This window comes from Cupressus sempervirens, chromosome 8 (genome assembly GCF_028749045.1).
Source record: "Cupressus sempervirens isolate cs-2001-9-10 chromosome 8, ASM2874904v1, whole genome shotgun sequence".
Classification (NCBI taxonomy): domain Eukaryota; kingdom Viridiplantae; phylum Streptophyta; class Pinopsida; order Cupressales; family Cupressaceae; genus Cupressus; species Cupressus sempervirens.
The window spans coordinates 731,591,939-731,598,927 of record NC_143125.1 but is presented as its reverse complement, the minus strand read 5'-3'; positions in this window follow the sequence as shown (position 1 = coordinate 731,598,927).

The window sequence follows — 6,989 nt, the reverse complement described above, 5'->3', positions numbered from 1 at the left end:
TCAATCATATATCAACACTTCACATTCCACTTGATCCTCTGATCCAAGTTCCACTCTAAGAAAGAAAAACAACTTCCTTTATATTGTATCTTCATACTAATTCCTTGAGTCGGCCTTGAGGCTTTCCCAATTAATTAAAATAAGATAATTAATTAATTCACAATTACAATAGTACTATTGGCTCATAGTCTATACAAAACTTCACACATGTGAAACCATGTCTTGCACACACATTGGTGTGACCACACAAATCATCTTTATCACTATGTAACTACACATCTCTTCATTACATCTAAGATGAAAGATAGTGATAGATCATTAGAACTCTATTTTCCATTGCTTTGTTTTTGCATTGCTTCCAGTAAATCAAGTGTAACTTTCATACACCATCGACTTAGACTTAGTCCTCTTAGCAACATCATCTAAAACTTCCTCAGCTTTTGCATATACTAAGATTACTGACTTCTATTCTTTTAGTCATGAGTGCAACATATCAATAATCTTGAATGCTTAGGATGCTCCCCAAATGTAGTATCATCAACATTCATGCTAACATGGGATTTATGTAAGTTTCCTACAGGTAAAAAGGCTTTACAAAATAAATTAGTTTATAGGTTGAAAGAAGAGGATGGAGGTAAGAAATGATTCAATAGGTTAGTGGTAAAAATATTTGCACAAAAAAAGGGCATTGATTTTGATGAGATATTTTCTCTTGTTATTAAAATAACTTCTATTCACACTATTTTAAGTATTATGGCTACTGAAGATTTGTAGTTGGAGAAGCTTAGGGTTAAATTTAAAACAACCTTACTTAATGGTGATTTTGTTAAAGAGATATATATAGCACAACCATAGGGATTTTAGGTCAAACGTAAGGAGAACTTAGTTTGTAAATTACAAAAAAGTTTATATGGCTTGAAGTAAGCACTTTGACAATGGTAGCTAAAATTTGAAATTTTTATGCATGGGCATAGATACAGTAGGTGTTGTTCAAATAATTGTATTTATCTTAAGAGTTTGGATGATGACAACTACATTATTTTATGTGTATAAGTTGATGATATGCTTGTTATTGGGTCTAACATGGATAACATTAAGGGTTTAAAGGAATAGTTAACACATTCATTTTCAATGAAGGATTTGGGGGAAGCAAAAAAAATCCTTGGTATGAAGATTTGGAGAGATAGGAAAAGAAAAAAATTGACATTATATCAAGCTAATATATTGTGAAGGTTTTGTAACATTTCTCTATGGAGAATGCTAAAGCTATTAACACACTTTTACCTAGTCATTTGAAATTGACTAAGGAGATGTGTCCAGAGACACAAGACAAGGAGGCTAAGATGTCCAGGGTACCTTACGCTTGAGTTGTAGGAAGCTTTATGTATTCTATGGTATGTACTAGGCCAAATATTGCACATGTAGTGGGAGTTGTTAGCAAGTATATAAGTCATCAAGGAATTGAGCATTGGAATGCAATTAAATGGACTCTCATATATTTGAGAGGAACATCTAGTAAGTGTTTACATTTTGGGGGCTCTACTACTGATTTATAAGGCTATTTTGACTTAGATTTGGTAGGAGATATTGATACTAGACAAAGTACTAAATGTTATGTATTTACTATTTGTAGGGCATCAGTGAGCTGGATTTCTCAGTTGCAAAAGGTTAATGCTTTATCCACTACAGAGGTAGAGAATGTTGCTACTATAAATGCACCCAATGAGATGATATGGATTCAATTCTCCATGGAAGAATTGGGACACCCATAAAGGGATAATTATTTGTTTACTGATAGATAGAGTTCCATTCATCTTGCAAAGAATTTTTCTCTACATTCAAAGAAAAAACACATATATTTGTGCTACCATTTCATTCAATTAGTTTTGGATGATGAACAATTAAAGTTGGAAAGGATACATACAAATCATAATCTAGTAGATATGTTTACCAAGGCAGTAACAAGGGTGAAGTTGAATTCCTCTTCAGCTTCAGTTGGTCTTCTAGACTGAACAAAATAAAAGAACAACATAGTCTAGGGTGGTTTGATATTCCAATGGGAGCTACAAGTTTAGTAGTGCTATGATCAGTCTCCAAGTGAGAGGTTATTTTTGTGGAGTTTGATCAGTCTCTAAGTGGGAGATTTTTGTAATGTGGAACCTAATTAGATTTAGAGGTTTATTTGGCATGGTTTCTCCGTAGATTGTTTCTATGGGGGTTTGGGGGTAGCGCCTCCAAGATGGGGTTAAGGGGTAGCACCCTCGAAGCCAAAAATGACCTTATATTATAAAAGGCATCGGCTACTATTTTTCTATTGGATGACTTATTCTATCCCTAATTTTGTAAGTGAAAAAATCTTGCATAAAAAGGCTTTGGATTAGGGATTTCATAATGTATGGTGATACTATAGCTTCTTGTGGCAATATTGACCTATAAGGGATTACCGATTGTAATACTGGATAATAATAATATTGGACATGTTGTTGGTGGACGTAGCCTAGGGATTGGGTGAACCACGTTAAATCTTTGTGTCTTATGTTATCTTCCATGCAATCTATCATTTTATGATATTGGTCATGTTTGCATGTAACTATTATTTTTGTTCGTGGTTAATCCTAATACTATCTTGGTGGACTTAAATTTATAACATTTAGTATTAGGGTATCATGTCCTTTAAGGAAAATTTTAAAAACTTGAGGAGATCCATGGGTTCTTATTTTAGGAAAGAAAGTCCAAAGTTTGATAGAATAAATTATGATAGCTAGAAGGAAACGATGAAGACTCACATCTTATGCATGGGCCCAAAATTATGGTTGGTTACATCAAAGAAGAAGGATATAGTAGATGAAGATACTCTTGAATCATGTGAACATACCAAAAAATACCTATTCATGCATAATATGCTTTCTAAAGAAGCATTATTGTCAGCTCTTCCTAAATCAAAATATGGAGAGGTAAAATATTTAAAGTTGGCATATGAAATTTGACTTACTTTACATAAGATATTTGAAGCTAATGAACATGATAAAAAGTATAGATTGTAGAGTTTGATATGAATGTTTCAAGATAATAAAATGTAGGAAGATGAAACTAAATATATTGGAAATCTAATAGGAAAATTAAGACACTTCAGGGTGGGAGGGAATTAGGATCTATAAAATTTCTATCACTTCAAACATGAATCACAATCAAACTTAATTCACCACACATCTCATCCTTAATCTTAACATGTATTATCAACACATAATAATAGAAGTCATAACATAGAAACCCTCCAAGGTGAAGGTAAAACTACAATGGGGATAACACCCATAAAATCTTCACTACTACAACAATAAAGTATGTTTTTTAGGGATACAAAATTTTATCACTTCTGATGATCTACCCTATGAGGGGTGTGCCCTTCTAAGAGCTTACAATAATTTTATGTCTACCTTGATTAAAGGATTTTCACATATAAAGTGAACACTCTATTAGGAGATTTACAATAGGTCCTTTAGGACCACTTTATTAAGAGATTTACCTGATACAATAGTTATAATATAATTAGTATAATGATCTTTCAATTTAAACTTGATTGTTGATGACATATCTTCTCTTTCCACTATTCAATCACCTCTATATGATAGATATACTCTATCTTCTCTCTATACTAGTTGGTTTCCTTAGTCCTTCAACCTCTGATACACCTTCAACTAATCCTCTCTCTTACAACTTCAACAACATGAAATCTTTGTTGAAACCATTTTTTTATAACCATATAACAAAGATTCTAGATCTTGATCAACAATTAGGATTCATTCTTTTTTGTTGATTGACCTTTCCATTTTTTTGATTGGTTGATCACACAATATAGGGATTAATGATCTATACTATAGGAGTAATTACTTCCATGATTGACTCCTCGATCATAGAAATATGCTTTCAACTCAAAAAAGTGGTTTACCTATGAGTTTCTTCCATTCCAAACAAAAATAAAAAAGCCATGTTACTTGATTCATATACCTTTTGGCACTTAGCTCTTCTTGTTCTCTCATGTTGTCCCTCAACATAAACTTGACTAGATCATAATTGATTCTACCTTTAGATTTCTTGGTGCAATTTGGCTCCTGAATCACACAAAAACCACTAAAATACTTGGTGATGCTTATATGCATTCATCAACTATAACTACTTCAACACATACTACATATATTCACTTCTCTTCTTGATAGCTGGGCTTGTATGATGGCTCGGTCATAATGATGACCGACCAACATTGCCTACTAAATGACTAAGTGTTTTGCACTAATAGACAATTGTCTTTATGGTGAACAATATCCCCCTTTGGCATTAGTGGAAAAACCACTTTTTATTGTCAAAATTTCATATATATAAAATTTAGAATTTGAACTCCCCCTTTGGGTGTACTTCATACCTTAGCTTGGTAACTATACATTACTCTGTTCCTTGGTAAACAAAGATTTCTCCCTTGTGATCTTTGATCTCTTTACAATATTCTTCCCCCCTTGTTTTTGTCATAATTGCTATCTGATAGTAAGTTTGGGAATGGGAATGAAACCATACTTAGTCAAAAATAGTTTGTTCCATTGCAAGATTATGTCCATTGTAGTATTCCAATTAGTCTTGAGTGTCTCAAGAACATGGCGTTCAATTTACAATCTAGTAGCTAAGTCCACCATATTATATAAAATATGTAAATTTAGGTTAGCATGAATTAGATCCTTGGTATCTAGAAAATGTGTTTACATGACCTCCAAATGAGGTGTCAAAAAATCTTGTATCTTTGTGATTTTCGCTCTTACTTTACAATCCCTCTCCATCAAGTTTGACTGTCTTCCTTGCAAAAATCTCAATTTTAAAAACTATGTTGAGCTTGAACTTGCATCCAAGGTTAGTGTGTCCCCACTCTGCTATAAATTAGCATCAATCTTGTCCTTTTTCTCCTTTAATTTATTTTTTAAATGAGGAAACTTATCAAAACTTCTTAAATAATGTATATACATTCACAATTAACTAGTCAAAATAATTTACAAGGGAAGAAAGTTCAACCTATTTAACTATAATTTATGTTTCAACTTTCTCCATCACCTTATTCTCAAATTTCCTCTTTGACCTTCGCATAAGCTTTTCTCTTGTGTCTATATTAGGGTCATTCAAATTGTCCACATTTTGAACTAACTGTTTAGTGATTTAGGCTTGTTCATTCAAGTTCTCAACATCAACAGTTTCAAGAAATATATCCTTGATCTCATGCAATACATGTTTATGCTCTTATTCTCTCCCCATTTCCTCTTGTTTGGCCTTCCTTGCTAATAATTCACTTAATGTATTCATCCAATCATAGGTGAAATTGTTTGTGTCACAACTGGGGATCACAATCACTTCATCTAAGGTAACATGCTTACCTTGAATAATCATTGGAGACCTTATTTTCTTTTTCTTTATTCTCTTCCCTTTTGAATTCAGGGTGTTGGAGGTCGACATTGTCATATGTAGACCTTCAATTTTTACATCTATGTTGTTGACCTCTAAGCACAATTTCCCTATTAGTGTCTATTGCCTAGTCATTTCCAAGGTAGTTTTGGATGATTATCACTATGACTGAGCCATCCAGAAAATGATGAGCTACAAAGGACTTGTTTATATTTCTTTATATGTCAAGAAAGTCAAAGGTTACTGAGCACCATAGTAGAGACCAAGTCAGCATACATGCCAAGTAACCCATAAGAGGCTAAGCATATTGAAATTTATTTAATGCCAAGTGAGTTAGTATATGCTGAGCATATAGAAGCCGAGTGACAAAATGAATGTTAGTTATGACCAAGCATCAAAACAATCAAGTGTTGAGTAAACTAGTTTTGACACATGAGTTTGTAATTGCACAAACACTTATGTAAATCATTTTTGTTGACTTCTACATGTCATTTAAATATTATAGAGAAACTTAAGAAAATGATTACATGTTTTGTCAGAAGACAATAATCCCAAGAAAAAAAGATTAGCCAATCAGAAAATTAGAAGGGTAAAATGGAAAAAAGATGGAATATGGATTGTTGGTTAAGATTTAGAACTTTCTATGATTATCTATTTAAGAAGGGTTCTAACCATAAGATCATAATGACAGGTGGAAGCAAAGGAGAAAACAACCTAAGAATAGAGCATATTATATTAGGAGATCAATTTGAGATATTGAAGCGAGGAGATCTGTAAACAAATTTTAAATAAAATTGAAGGATTAGGTATTGAATCGGTTTTGACAGATTGAGTCAGGGAAAATCTCTTAATATAGTGGCTCTAAAAAACCTATTTAAATCACCTAACAAGCTCCTTAATTTACTATAAGTGATGGGGACACAACCCAACAACAAAATAGACACAATAGAAAGAGGAATTTTATATTAACTGAGAAAATAAGCTAGTACAAACAGTGCAGGGAAAATAAACTTCAAAAGATGCCCTACGGGCTTACAATAGCATAAATCTGGAGAATATTTCTCCTTTTAGCACCTCCTCTCAAGCTCCAATCCGAACTTCCTTTTACAATGCCAAAAATCTCCTTAAATAGACCCCGAAGGGTTAAGGACTAGGAGTAAATTCTAGAAAGTGCTAGTAGGCATCCACCGACAAAATAGAAGGTTCCAGAAGCCGCGTTAGAAGTCGGTGCAAATCTAGAAGAATCCAGAAACGGTAGCCGAACTTCTGGGAGGCATAACTTTTGAACCGTAGCTCCGATTGACGAACCGTTTACATTTTCGGAAAGCTCTCGAAGCGCTCTATAGCCCTATGGACAAGCTTCACTCATCCCCCATTTTTTGACCCTTTTGGAGGTCATTTAATGCCCCAAACCTGACTTTGAAGAACTCTTAGGGGGTCTCCAAAACTCGAAAAACTGCAATAACTTTCAAACCGTGGGGCCTTTTGACCTGATTCTTTTTTTGGAATGCTCTAAATCTCGATTACATTCATCTGGCCAAGTCACACCTTCT